At 40.6% G+C, this 14,600-nt stretch overlaps 1 protein-coding gene across 6 annotated transcripts in view; it reads right to left on the bottom strand.

Moving 5' to 3' along the window:
• The window catches only part of TRIP12 (thyroid hormone receptor interactor 12), an 80,732-nt gene extending 66,222 nt beyond the window's left edge, over positions 1-14,510 (bottom strand). For 2 of the 6 annotated variants that reach the window (XM_027650403.1, XM_027650404.1), the window contains exon 1: positions 14,365-14,509. The gene's annotated coding sequence lies outside the window, so the exon portion shown is untranslated. Of the gene's footprint in view, positions 1-3,556; positions 3,617-5,804; positions 5,898-14,067; positions 14,086-14,364 lie in introns of those variants that run through there. The other 4 variants (XM_027650399.1, XM_027650397.1, XM_027650400.1 and 1 more) reach the window with 4 other exon arrangements.
• Positions 14,511-14,600: the final 90 nt, after the last annotated feature.

The following is a 14,600-nucleotide window of genomic DNA, read 5'->3' as shown; positions in this document are numbered from 1 at the left end:
GTATGGGAAAGGCAAACGAGTATCTCAGGAACCTGAATACAGAAGGTTAAGATGCAGAACTTATATTAGAGTTCTTTCAAGTGCTTTCTAGCAGGATGCCAGACTTAGTCTTAATTTCAAGCTAGACAAGAACTCACCATCATTGAATCTTGATACAGACAAAAGAAGTCTGCTACAAATTCCTCGCTTCCTTCACGTAAGTGCAAGTACCACCAGGCTGTTCTTCTGCTTTACCTCACCAACGATTTTTACCTCATCTTTCCCAGGCTGCCCACACACTTTCCTTGCACAAGCAACAAATGTAACTACGCCCATATGCTACAGTTCACTAGATTAACAAGACACTAATGAGGTATTTTTCCTAGGGTCATAGCACGGCCAGGTTTGTCAAAGCCTGAATTCCTTGTGAATAGTCAATCACCCAAGAGATGCTGCCTAAACCACTTCAATGTCTTTTGTCATCTTCAGCTAAACTGCTGCTCTGATGTACTGTAAGGATTCACAGAGTGATAGAGGATACATATGAGAAGAACACAGTTTCTCCACAGCTCCAACATATTTGGAATAAGCAGAGCTGTAAGCTTTCTATAGCTTGAGCAAAATGATTATTTAAGAACTACATATTACAATAGCTGATTTGATAAGCCTTTACTCTTGCAACTTGCTGTGACCCAATCAGAATACTCAAGAGTTGCCTCCTATACAGGTGACCTTTCATCCTACACTAATGTTTAACTATGCCTTATGAGTAAACCTACAAGCTATTTCCCCCAACAACACATCAATTCTGGCCTTGTCTGGGATTAAAAGAGAATATGGCAAGAAAGAGAGGAAAGGAAGACAGTGTTTCTCCCAAGTACATCACTGATAGAACATGTTGGAGCAAAGCCATGCATCCATCTTGCTACACTCCTAAAAGACATTTTTGCAAACATGAAAATAATTCCATACTGTTAATATGACACTGCATTGGAAGCAAAGTTCACTTAACGCCTATGCAAGATTTCTTGTCTTTCTGGTTTATTTTTGTGGGTTGTTTTTTTTTCCTTTAAAAAATCTCCATAAGACACTCCAGAACTACTCCATATCATACTCTTTACTATTTATTATAAGCCATTTAATAAAATGCAATAGTAGGGAAGACAAACAAAAGGATATCTAACTGGAGAAAGCACCTTCATCACAGTGCAAGGTAGAATAATTCTCTTTGAGTAAAAAAGCATTTGAATAAAAAACACACAGAGAATGGAGAGACTTCAAGGAAAGATAAAAGAAAGAATATGAAGTAGACAGGCTTGTAGAGAGGAAAATACCTGTAGACCCAGAGGTGAGCAGTTTCGTCCTTCCTGCCCCTCAGCACACTATGTTATCATAGTAAATATAAAATGTAGGTATTTCCTAAAGGCTGCAGCCTCTCTTAGTCCTATATCTGCTTTGTTAATTAAAGATACTCCACTAGGAACATGCACATTCCCATCCAACGCATGATTAATGCGCAAAGAAATGTTCTACTAATACCAGTACCTTTACTACCTCTAATTCCCCATGTCAAGTCTTGAAATATCTTTTCTCACATAAACTATTTCCTAGCACCTCCAACCCCCAACAGCTACTAAAGTTGCCAAATTAATTGCACTAACTTTGGCTCTTTTTTCTAAGCTTTTCAAATTTTATTTGTATGTTTAATTTGTCTTTAAAGGCTCTCCTGGCAGAATAATTTTGGGACACAGATACTGTGTACTGCAATCTGAAAACAACCTGATCTGTGCAACAGACTTCTTCCACAGAACTAAAAGTTGATGAGAACACTGCTCACCAAACTTGCAGTTATCTACTAAGAAATAGTTTCAACTATTTTCTATTAAATGTCTATTTTAACTAGTTAGAAAGTGGAGGGTATAAAGCATCTAACATTGAATTTCAAATCAGCAGTCTGGTGTTGTTTTTGTCCTATATCAAGGACAGCATATGCCATAGGCATATTACTAACATGGCAATATTTATTACATTAAACAGCTGCATGATAACAGTCTGAAAGTTTCAGGCATACTTTTTTAATTTTTAAGAAAAACACTTCAAATGTTGTACTGCAATCTGTGCTTTATAATGGATATTTTTTTAATAAAATGACAGCATAAACATTTTTATATATTCAAGTATGACAGACATTCTGAGCCAAACACACCTATATTTTTTTTAACTCCTGAGTTTTATAGTGATTACACTTCCTTATAATTTTCATTCAAGGTTTAACTTACTACTGCAGTTACAGTAGAGACAAAGGAGAGAAAACAAGCAGGTCAGACTTGAAAGCATTAGAGTTCTCAGTCAGCAGTTTCTCAGCTGAGCTCCACTGTATCTTCCAAAGAGTACCAGGTACTGATGGAAGCCAAAAATCCCAACTACACTTCCTGGGAGACATTCTAGTGAGTGTGGTCATCTAGATAAATTAGAAAGTTAATTCCTCTAATCCAAACCTAAGTGAAAGTCCTGTGTACTAAGTAGAAGGCAGTTTCTAACTATTACATATATTTATCCAAATAAATATCCAAACATGTCATCATTTCAAACCCCTTCCCTTACACCAATAGCTCAGAGGGTACAGGGACAGAGTACAATCATTAGTGTCATTCCTACGCCTGTGCAGACCATCTTCATGTTAAAAATCAGCATGTGAAACTTAAGGATTTGGTCAAATATACAGACTGCATCTGTACAAGCTGATACAGACAATCTAAAACCTGGTACTTTGATCTATCACAAGTTGTCACAAGCAAAACTTTTCAAATTCTGCTGAAGCAACCTGAAATTACAGCAGCTTCTCCTCCCTGTCCCACCACAAACTCTACTCCAGTCTATGCAAGCACAAAGAACAAAGCAGCTCAGATGATAGCCATCACAAATTTGTATTTTCGAGTTCTTCCGCCTCAAAGCTGGGCCACCAACTCTCCCAACAATGCAGCAAACACACACCAAGAACAGATGCAACTCTAGTTTGTTGCAATAACCTAGAATACTATTAAGTAGTAACAAACTATCTTGATTTTGGACATATCTAAGTTAAACTCAGACGTTTAAATCACTATATTCTACAATAGGTTAAGTTTTTGCTTCTGGCTGCCACAGGTCTGGGCTTGCACCAGTCACTTCCTGCTTTTGATACTGACAACAGAGAGCCCAAACCCCTCTGAAGGAGCTTTTCAACAAGTCAGGTAACACACAGAAAGCAAAGATAGGGACTTACAAGCCCCAACTCAGCAATGTCTCACACGAGCTACGTGAGAATCAGAAGAAATACAGCAATTTGCATCTCCTCTACTTGTCACACCCAGTGATCTCCCAGCAGCATTCGTGAGTCCGTGGGCACAAAACTCTGGATCCTTGAATTCCCTGCCTCAGCTGTTCAAGGCTCAGGCATGGCAGGTTAACATCTTTAGAACGCCCTCCCTTAAGGGACACGAACAGAGATCCCCGTGGGAGCAACTAACTTCCATGGTACAGCTATAATATTTATGACAATGCAGCCTGAGTCAGTGGTATGAAAACTTACACATACTTTTGCACCTTATTTTTTCTCCTCCTGTTAGCCTTCAGCTGGCATTTTTAATTCTCCAATCTAAAGTGATACAAAAATACAATAAGGAAGAATTACCCCTTCGCTTCAAAAAACAAACAAGTAAAAACAAATCATTACTTAAAAAGAAGTCCCCTTAGTGTTGACAGGATTTCCAGGAGTATTTCTCTCCTTTCCTAAGAAAGAAAGCCTGGGTTTTTTCAGGTACTCTTCACAGGACAGCCTTCCTTCCTCATGTCAGTAATGCCACAAAATGGTATTTGTTTACTCTACGAAGGTATGTAGATAGACACTGTCACTGAAGCAGAGTTTAGCAAAGAGTACAAGCACTCTTTGATGAGGACCACAGCTTCCACCCCACCAGTTTCAAAGCTGTGTTACAGCAAACACACTGGAGCAAGAATATTTTTGGCTAAAGTACAGCTATGTCTGAGCGATGGAAGGACTTAAAATATTCACAGCTACTCTGAATGTTCAAAGGCTCAACATTGAGAAAAACAGCTGAAAATGAGTGTCTCTGTAAGCCATGGGTTCTTAAACATTTGTAACACCTGAAGGCAGGCAGTAATGTTTAACTTGTCATGATATTAAATCTTGAAATCCTAGTTCAGTAATAACATCAGTAGTCTCCAGAAGCAAAAGATTTTTTTTTTTTTGACAGCAGAACTCAGGACACTTGCTACTATTTCCAGGCTCACAGAAGAGAGGTCATTCATTATTTTATTTCAGTTTTGTTAAACCCAAAACTAATTAAACAACCAACTGCTGTTAAGTAACATCCAAATAGAATGCATTATTTATGAGTTTAACAGAAAGTATTTGTAATGATGGAAGACTACTACACATAGAAGGAAACTATGAAATAAGACGAAATCTTTATTATTGTTACAGCCTTGCTTATTTCCACTTTACTACCCAGGTGATATGATTATCTAAACAGATCTGTTCCCTCAAAACTACCCTTTTCTTCCAAACTAGCAAAACTTTCAAGTTCCCTTTCCTCTCCTCTGTCCCTCCCCCAGAATAGTAAGTATGAATCAAAAGTTTGGAACAGTAATTATTCTCATGAGACACTACCAATGCTATGAAGTAATAATACCAATCAATATGGAGATGCTGTGCTTCAGAACTGAACCCAAAAAGTGTTGCTATAAGCCAAACCCGTGTCAGTTGACAAAAGCATTAGTGACTACATGTTCCAGTTCCTCCCAGAGTGGTACTGGAGGGGAATGGAAGAGGTGAAGTGTGGAAGAGGCACCAAGGCTTAGGTATATTCACCATTACAGAGTAACCAAGAATTCTCAGTGCTTTTGCAAAAAAAGTGGTTATCTGGAGTACTCTATCCCATCCCAGCTGGCCTTGGTCAAGAGACATGAATTCCAACTGAAAAACAGAAGACTGCTCTTAGAGGAGTTAACTAATAAAGCCTGTATTATTTAGCCTGGCAACAAGGTCATAAATACTTTTTTAAGTGCCAAGGGTAAAACAACAACAGAAGAAAATAACTTAGAAAGAGAGGAGTGTATTGATACAGTTAGCAGGCAAAGAGTTATGAGAAACCTTCGGGCTGGAAATTAGATGACCCTAAATTTTGAGAAATGACATGCTGAAAGAATATCCCAGGAGGAAAGAAGAATTAAAAAAGCAAGTATGAAAACACAACCAATGCATGCACTTAAATCTAACTCTCAGCCATCTAAAAAGCAGTTAAGTGATAGATCAACATTAGCATTGGATCGTTTTGACATTACAAGATCTCTTATTAAGCTCCTGGAGAGTCTTCATTGTCCTTACAGACAACTGACAAATAACAAGTTCTGTTCTTCTTCAAGGCAGACAGATGTTGCTCAGGACTGAGACATTTGGGCAGAAAAATCTCTTTAAAGGCTCAGTTCCTAGAAAAAGCTTGTTCCCCCACTTTGATCTTTTTGCTAAGGAAGTAACTGGAACACCATTCTTATCACAACACCTATTCTTTCTCAGAAGGTATAAGAAGTAAGAGAAGACACTGCAAAGAAGCAAACCTATATTATCTGCAATCTGCAAAGTTTTTCTTGTCCTTTTTGTCCCATGGGACCTACCACTGAAACTCTGCTATGACTGAGGAAAGAAAACTTGTTCCCACACCTTCTCCTGGGAAGGAGAAGGGGAGGCAGAATTCAGCCCTCCACAAAGCAATTTATTGCAGTAAGCAGCAAGTTCTAGGATTTAAAAATAAAAAACCACAAACCATATACCAGACTTTTGGACAGGGTTAGTCTGTGCAGAGGTTGTTTATCCAGCTTGATCCTTCAATTGCTGTGTCACTCTGTGCCCATATGTTCAGGTTTGATATCTGCCACATGGGGGGGGGGGGGGAGGGAAGGGGGGAGGAATATGCCAGAGTTAATATATTCTGGAAACCAAACCAACTCCTCCACTTGCTGCACAGAGCTCCATGTAGAACCAGCAGACAAAAACACAGGAATGCTATCAAAGTGCACCAGAGAAATTCTGTAATTGAGTTACTAACATTCAAGAGAATTGATATTTCAGAATGGGTTACAGAACAGAGCAAGTCAAAATATTATTTGAACTCTGCTATTAGATCAATTAGTAATATCACCTGCTATCTGGTTTTGATTTGCCATCATGCTGATCTGACTTTCCAAATAGAATGACATCATTTTGGTGAAGGAAAACAATACTGCAAATCTGAAAGTCTAAGGAAGAAATCATTTCTTAGTTGAAAGGGAACAGCTCTTTGATTAAAACACACTACTCAATTTTGTGATGTAGAGTAATCTACTTGGCTTACTTCTGATTTTTAACATGCTCCAACACCACTAAAATACAAATAAAATTAATTGCATTAATAGTACAGGTGAGATCTAATAGGGTTTCCAGTAATTTCAAGTGGATGTGAAACTGCAACAACAAAACAGATCCCACAAACAAGTAACAATCAGACTGCTGAGAACAGGCTGAGGGAGTTGACAAAGTGTTTCTGTGACACTACAGGTGTTACCAGCAGGAATCATAGTCAGCATTTAAGTGTGAGAACTCAATCTGAAAGAACCTCAGATTTCACCTGAATAAAATACATAAAGCAAAGAGTTTTAAAAACTAGATAATAAAACCACATTGTTTATCCACTGACCTGTTACTAATAGGAATCTGCTTTATTTAAGTTACAAGAATAGTTTTAACACCTTTTGGCTAACTCTGTGACAGATGACAAAGCCTGAAGCAGTCAGGGAGTATACTATATTCCAGGCAACCTCTGGAAGCCATAAAGTATAGCAACAAGTGTGTCCACTGCATTGCATTTTGGAAGTGACACATTGAGATTACTTTGCCTGTCACTTCAGGAGTCTCACAGGTGACTTTACTTTTAAGTGTACTCTCAATAATTAACATCACTACATCTCTATTTACCCCAAGTTTCTAAATATACAGTTCTCAGGTTCTAGCTCACTTCAGTTCTTCTGCATACAGCACAGTAAAGTTGGAATCTTCAATGCCCACTCTGTTCCAACTCCAGTTCTCTTTAGACAGCATGTAGAGAACTCCTAAGCTATTAAAAAAAAAAGCATGACCACAGTGCTTCAGTATTTCAACATTAATAGAAGGCATAAGTGGTACCATTCCTTCACATACTAAATTTCACAAAATTCATCTTTCCTCTTCAGTTACTCTGAAGAGAGTTCAGTTTCCACTCACACCATGAAGCATTTAAATATGCAGACTGAGGTGTGCAACAGCATTTCTCTTAAAATCCTTCTTCCAAATCCAAAAAGTGCTGATGAAAGTTCTGAGGGGGCTGCAAAGAGTTCAGGATAAAACACTGCTATGCTCAGTTGCAAGTCTACAAATATGCAGCAGAACTGTATCAACTAAAAGCTGCCATACAAGAAATTTGAAGAACGCATATTCCTTATCTTATTTTTGGCAAAGAAATATATTTGTTCTTTTGCCAGGCTTCTGGTAACTCAGAAAGGGAATGAAACTAACTTCTTTTATCCACAATCTTATGATATAATGCAGTTCTTAATTTTTATTAGTAGTATTTTATAGTAAAAAGTTATCTGCTATATATAACAGGCAGGATACTACCACAATAAGACATGGCAGCACACACTGTCATCACATAAATATGAAAAATATCGTGGAATAGACTGCAGAAGATCTCTAAAGCACAACTTTTAACACTGGGAATTCTGGCTTAAAGTTTGCCAAAGTTATGCAGCTTCCATCACTTCCATTAAATGAGATTCAGTTGAAATTGTGTTTTTTCCAGTTATTTAAAGATCTGAAACCTACCTACCTACCTACCTAGGCATGGAGCTTCTTCTCAGGTGCTGTTCACTCAGGTTTATTCACACAGTTTGACTATGACTGTGTGTCCTTGTGCAAGTGAGAGATTTCCTACCTTCCCTTCACCCCAGCACAGTGGATGAGTTCATCAAGCCATCACAACTGAAACAACAGCAAGGCTCAAAACAAGTGAAGTTTTAAGGAGAGGTTACAGTTCCCAGTCAGTAACTTGATTATTAACGAAGTATATCCTCAAAATAAAGAGGAAGAAAACTCTCACTCTCTAAGGAAGGCAGAATTCCAATTTAATATTCAGCATACAGCCAGTTAATATGAACCTTCAGTTACTTTCTTCATTAGTTCTCTTTAAATGCACAGCCACATCTCACCTGTGATCAGAAGATTCAGTTACCTTGCACACACTTTCCGGGACAGGACATTCTCTATACTGAATAAGCTAATTACATAAGGGATTTGACACATCTTAACACATAAGGGATTTAACCACATCTTACAATATCACCCTGTCCAAAAACACACATCTACCACATATTCCACAAAGGTGTATGATGTAAAAGACAGCTTCTCCTCACTAACTTCAGCAGTTAAAGTATGCAACTAATAATTATACCAGTGTCAAGGACATTTAATTTGAGTCCCTTGAGAGGTGGGAGGGATGCAGTTGTGTGCTTTTTCTTTTCTTTAGGACTGGGGGAAGGCAGACAAGGGGGATGTTGAAGTCCACCATCACTAGTGTTACTATGCATTGTTTCTATCTTTCCTGTTTTGGTGCCTCAACTCATTTATGTTGCTCTTGCTCCTACAAAAAAACCCATCCTTTCAACTCAGAAGATACTACATAAGAGTGTATTTTTTATTTCCATGTTATTTACCTGTACTTCTACTTTTACATCTAAGCAGTCTTGGACTAGAGCAGAGGTACAGAAGAGACTTCAAGTACACAAAAGCCCACAGTACAGAGATAATTTCTCCCACCCAGAGCCGATAAGACAAACCGTAACAAGCTCAAAGTAAGGCAAGTAAGACAGAAGTCAGACATGGAGAAAGATAAGGGAAAACAAAACAGCATACTTGCTTTCTAAAACAAAGACAGCTTAAGACTAGATCTTAGGGCACAAATTTGTCACAGACTTATTCTTCCTAACAGTTTTACCTTTAAGAGTTACTCCTGAAAAATCAAAGTATAAAATTATAGTTACTGCTCTGCACTAATAACAATTGATATCAGCCATGCTTCAACCAGCCAGCCACAAATCTAAAGGAGGTGCACATTGCTGGTATTGAGTCTAATGCCTATCTCAGGACTAGACAGCCTTCTGAAAGTTTAACATCTTTGTTCTCAAAAAACATATGTACACCAAAAAATAACGTGTTTGTATTCTTTCATTTCCATCTTTACAAAAGTCTAGCAAATATTTGCCCTTCTTTACAATAAGTGTATGTATTTGGATGTCACGCACTAGAACAAAAGTTGTCAGTAACAAGTTGCTCTGACATAAAATATACCCCGCCTTTCAGATCTTAAAACACCCTTCTTGTTCAACAAGTACCAGGGACCTCAGCTTCCATTTTGAAACACCAAATTGCACCCTACAACTCAAGGTTCACATTCCAGAGGATGACTCAGACCCTTTCATACCTTTTATGAAGGTCAGATCTTTGCAGTTCAGTATGTGCACTTCCTTGTGGACACTATCAAAGCAGACCGTTCAGAAAACACTGAGAAAATGGGATTTCCCCCTGCTCCACCAGCCAGCACTGTATTACCACACAACTGTAGAAACCTTCCAGTTTCTTCTCCACACATACCTTTGCAGGCTTGCTGGGTTTCTCCCTTTGTCACTCAAGAAAATGGAGCTCTTTTTATCAGTTGTGATCAATGACAAACTTTATTCAAGAGCAGATAAAGTTAAATGGGAGAAGGGCCAAGTAACTTCCAAAGTCCTTTCCAAACTGGCTTACTACATGAATCTTGACAAGAGAAGCTTTTCTGGAGCAATTGAGGGCAACTATGGCTTGAACACCATTGTTCATGCATGACAACTGCATCTTTAATATAAAGTCCAGTATTAGATCACCGTGATTAATTTTTTTATTATATGCCTAACTCTTCCATTTTTCCTACATAAAAGCCTTCACTCCCAGAGTTGTCTCCCTGCTGCTCTTACATGGCAGTTTCCTGCCATATTTGCACTGAGCACACTCATGAGTCAAGTAAGACTGGCAACAGTCAGTACATTGCAAGAGGAGCCTTATTATAGACAGTGAGAGCAAACAGATTGGTTCTGAGTGCTCCAGCCTTGGCTGCCAGACAGAGCTGAAGGAGAATATGACTGCATATTTACACAGTCACATTCTACCAACTTGATGGCAGGATTAGGAGGACAATTGCTCCTCAAAACTAAACTCTGAAAAAAGCAATCATTGCTGGTATCTGAAAGCAGGCAGTGGAGAAGCCAGTTGACTTAGCCCTGCCTGTCACACAGACTGTACACTTCACATGTAGCTAGAATGTCTTTACTTATGGAAGACTGATTAACTTCAAAGCACAAATTCAGCATTTTGTTAAAAAAAAAAAAGACATCCTGAAACAAGCAGCTACATACAAGCATTTTTGTCATTACTGATCACCAGTGTGAAGTCTGGAAATAGTTTTGCTCCTCAAAAGGCACTTCATTTCATGTAAATTGGAAAAAAAAAATCATCAGGAGGAAAAAAAGAGTTAATGTGGCTTTGTTTTGCTGTTATCAACCTCATACCCCAAGTTAAAAGTGAGCTATGAAAACACTCGGGAAGAGGTTGCTTCATATACTGCCATAAATCTGTTATGATACTATATATAGATTAAAATATTATGAGCAAATCCAAAGTAAGTATTACTTCTTCAGAAAAATAAACCTACTGACCCAAAAGTAATCTGCTACTCTTAAAAAAAAAAAAAAAAAGCCAAAACAACACAGGTGTACTCCCATCTTCAGAGTCAGTAATGAATGGGGCAGTGACAGCTTGATGAAGAGTGTCAGAGTCCACAAAGTGCTTTACAGGGAGGGTTACTAATTTGACAGGTGATGAACAGGACACTGCTCATCAAGCCAACAGGAGATGGGTTGTGTTTTTGACAATGCAGTAGTACACCATGGTGTACAACTTTGGGATTTGATTATACTTTGTGTCACAATAATTTAGCTTCAGTGTGACAAAAGACAGACTCATGATCAGAAGTGTTCTACATGCTGCTTACTAATTAGCTTGTTAGAAAATATAGCATGGCCTATAAATATAAGATTAACACAGATAGTTCTGAGATTCACTTACGCTGCAAATTAAGTACAAACATGTAGTTTAGTCAAACAGTAACTTTCCTACTTATGCTTCAGTTTCATTACTCAGAAACAAAAGGAACTTAGGTTATGTTTCTGGACTGTCATGGAGTAAATACCTGTACTTAACAATGGTGAAGGACCCCCACAAAAACTCATCATGTCTCCATTCGTGGCATTAAAGCCAAATACATTGTTTTTACTACACTTCTGCAGGAGAAATAGTGTCTTTGCTGCCTACAGCTGTAGGCCTCAAATTTACGAATGATGTTATAAGTACAAGTTCTCATTACAATTTTTTTTCTGTAATATTTACATTCTAGTTTTGAAAACTAACAGTTAAAACCCAATATAAAAAAAGAAAATTTAAAAAATTGCTCATGATTCCTGATTGGGAATGACAGTTCTGATTATTCATTTACTGGGAAGATGCAGGTTGATTCCCTAATGGTCACTCTGGCCTGATGAACTTTTGCAAGACATCAAAAGACTCCATTTTCATAAGCTTTACTCAACAGGTCAGCCCTCCTACTGAAGTAGATCTGCTATATTAATAAGTAGTAATGTCACACTGTGGGTGACCTACAGTTTTTCTACTAACAGATAAGAAATGTTTATGTTACTACCTATGGAACCATCTGGAGACTGAAGACTTAAAAGCTGTTAATTCAAGTTTACTACTCACATTTTTTGCAGAAATACCCTAGGAATGGGGAAAAAAAAATCTGATTACCTATATTTCTAACACAATAGAATACACCAAACAATAAAAACCTAAAAATACCTTTCCATTTAAGACCAAAACCAGTGTATATGCAGAACTGGGCCATTCACAATCAGCTGCATTTTACAAATATAGAAAATATTATCAGTTAAAAACATATTTCTGGAAACTTGAAGTATTATTTACAGAATTTACTCATCAGAACACTTTTTAAACTTAAACATAACAATGTTGATATCAGCTGCAAAAACCGAAACACTAATATTTTCATAAATACATTTAATCCCTATCAATATTTATTAAACAGGATACAAAACAATAGAAAGCTATAGTTATTTTTCAAGCACTGCTTTCATGTCCATTATGCACATTTTTATATATGTATGTAAAATAAAATGTTCAAAAACCCTTAATTTAATGAAAAACTTAATAAATCACAGCAATTGCAGAAATCAAATATCAAAATAAAAAGAAAAAACCCAACGCTGTACAATTAGAACTCTAGTCTTAGGAGTGGGAGAGAGGAGAAAGAACTGGAAAGAAAAGACTATACAAGAGATAAACAGAAGTAATCACAGCAATGCTTGTTAGCTTTTAAAGTTTTACAAAAGTACATCCACAGTGACAGCACCCCTAAGAAAATCCTGTAAAATTAGTTTAAGTGTTCAGAATTCCTCTTCTTTCTCATTAACATAGATGTAATTCAAATTTATCAGGTGGCAACTACTTAACTCCTCTTTCTGACAACCTTTAAAGCACCAGGAAGCTCAAGATTCATAATACACACAATACATTAACTGTGAAAGTTACCCTGTTTGAGCAAAGTTTTGCGTTACACTGTTAGAAGCTCTGTATCAATATTATTTCTGCTGAACAAGGCAGGAAATAAAAAAAAAAAACCTGAACAGTCTTTTTTGGGGAAAAAAAAGTATTTCAAATAAAAATTATTATTGGATTGCTACACATAATAAAAACACTCCCAAAACAAACTGCACACTCTCTAAAAACGTTCTTAAGTTGCACGCCAGACTTACAGAATAAATTTAGGCCAGTACCAAGCACTCATTTCTTCCCCGTGTGTAAATGCGACACAATCAGGCCTCACATGCAGGCCTCTCTCCCCAACACAGGCAGGACCTTTGTTCGATACGTCGATGTTTTTCCCTCAAAGCCCTTGACATAACTTTCCATTCTTTGCCCTATTATTTTCCGGTTGCCCGTCTAGACTTCGGGACCGCCGAGCCGTGCGAAGCCCCGGCCGCCGGAGAGCCCGTGCACTCGGAAAGGGGAAGGGGGAACAATAAAAAAGTTGGACACAGGAAGACGGGCCTGCAAGGTCTGGCGAGAGCCCTGGCCTCGGCTCCTCTCCCAGCCCCGGATCCCGGCGGCACCGCCGGGACCCCCCCCTGCCACCAGCACCCCACAACCTGTCCCCCTTCCCAGCCCCCCGGGAAAGGGGAAGGAGGAAGAGCCAGGCAGGAAAGGCAGAACCCAGCGTTTGATCAGCCTCCAAGTACGACGCATTATGCAAGCAAACGCCAAGGACCAGGCAACTTGCTTCTCGACTGAAAACAAGAAAAACATCGCCTAAAACATTTGGCTGCGAAAATAACCCCCCTCGTGGGCAGCCAGCCCTGGGGCTCCGACCTCTGTTCTCTGCCCACCTTCTTCCTCCCCCCAAAAAAAAACCTCGTGAAATATGGACGTCGGCCGATTATTTGGCATTTTTATCGAGCCGGGCAGGGACGAAAGAAAGAGGAATTGCTGTTTTTTTCCTTTAAGATATTCGATAGCTCCTTTAGGGGAAAAAAATAAAAAGGGGGGGGGGAGAAAGGGCCACTGGGGGAAAGGGGGCCCAGCGGAGTGGGGGAAGGAAGACGGGGAAGGGCATCGAAATCGGCACGGCAGTGTCAACACTGACACTGCCCTTTTGTATCAGCAGCCACACAAGGCCCGCGGAGGGGCGGCCGCGCTGCCCCCCCCGCCGGGCGGCCCGGGAGAGCCGAGGGGCGAGGGCTGTCCCCGCAGCGGGCCCGGGCACTGCCTGGCCATTTTGTCAGCTGCGTTTCCACCCCTTCCCTCGGCGGCGAGGGCCCCACTCCCCCCCTCCGGGCCGCCCCACACACACTCACCAGCGCGGCGCCGTGTCGTTCCCAGCTCCCCCTCGCTCCCCCCCCCCCCCCCCCCCCCCCCCGCGCCCCGTCGGTCCCCCCGCCCCCCCCCCCCCCCCCCCCCCCATCTGCAACAATGCTCCGGGATGGCGCCGCTCCCCTCCCCCTGCCCCGGGCCGCCAGGAAGGGCAGCTCGGCTAATGCCGGGGATGACACAACAGGCCCTGCCCGGAGGCTGCCGAGGGGCCCAGCGAGCGCCCCACCGCCCCGCGCCCGCCCCCGCGGCGCCCCCTGACCGAGCGGCGGGGCCCCGGGTACCTAGTTTGTCCCGGTGCGGCCTCCGCAGACGCTCCGTGCCTCCCTCCTCCCGGCAGCAGCCGCCTCGCTTCCCTTCAATTATCAGCTGAAGCCGCAGCACCGAGCGGCGCCTCGTCCGCCGCCTCCGCCGCCGAACCCCTTCCAGCGGCGCGAGGGGGAGGCCGCGGGACTACTTTCTCCCGGCGCCGGGGCCCCGCCGGGGCCCGCGCGCCCCCCGGGCCGGCGGGCGGCCCCTG

This window comes from Corapipo altera, unplaced genomic scaffold (genome assembly GCF_003945725.1).
Source record: "Corapipo altera isolate COAL_440 unplaced genomic scaffold, ASM394572v1 54, whole genome shotgun sequence".
In the NCBI taxonomy this organism is placed as follows: Eukaryota; Metazoa; Chordata; class Aves; order Passeriformes; family Pipridae; genus Corapipo; species Corapipo altera.
Note: the sequence above shows the minus strand (reverse complement) of the source record. Positions and strands in the feature narration are given on the sequence as shown.